The sequence below is a fragment of the Galeopterus variegatus genome, unplaced genomic scaffold (genome assembly GCF_000696425.1).
Source record: "Galeopterus variegatus unplaced genomic scaffold, G_variegatus-3.0.2 Scaffold10331, whole genome shotgun sequence".
In the NCBI taxonomy this organism is placed as follows: domain Eukaryota; kingdom Metazoa; phylum Chordata; class Mammalia; order Dermoptera; family Cynocephalidae; genus Galeopterus; species Galeopterus variegatus.
This window is the reverse complement of record NW_007736442.1, coordinates 1-424: the sequence shown is the minus strand read 5'-3', so window position 1 is coordinate 424 and position 424 is coordinate 1. Positions and strand designations below refer to the sequence as shown.

Here is a 424-nt window from a genome sequence, read left to right as displayed (position 1 = left end):
TTAATTGCAGCAATCTCTTGTCTNGAATTTCCCCCCATTTGACAAAAAAACAAAAATTGCAAAATATGAGAAGAAAACCTCATGTATTTAGTTAATGCATACCACCCATATAGGCTCTATAGGGTTGAATGATTTTTTCATCTCATGTATTTAGTTAATGCATACCACCCATATAGGCTCTATAGAGTTGAATGATTTTTTTTCCCCCCAAGGATTAAAATTCTTAACGTTACGGTCACAAGGAAATCATCCTTAATTTTAACCTAAAGATTGTTTGGTGCATGAAATCATCCTTAATTTTAACCTAAAGATTGCTTGGTGCATATTCTTCAGATATTTCAAGCAAAAATTAGCAGTAATATCTTTTATTGACAGTTAGGAAAAACGTTAACTGTCAATAATACACACACATACATTAATATAG

General features: G+C 31.2%; 1 long non-coding RNA gene across 1 annotated transcript; it reads right to left on the bottom strand.

The window, feature by feature from the left end:
• Positions 1-204: 204 nt before the first annotated feature.
• Positions 205-413, bottom strand: LOC103609943. Its single transcript, XR_552176.1, has 2 exons — positions 305-413; positions 205-263 (listed from the first exon to the last, which is right to left on the bottom strand). It is a non-coding gene; the product is annotated as an uncharacterized LOC103609943 (long non-coding RNA).
• Positions 414-424: the final 11 nt, after the last annotated feature.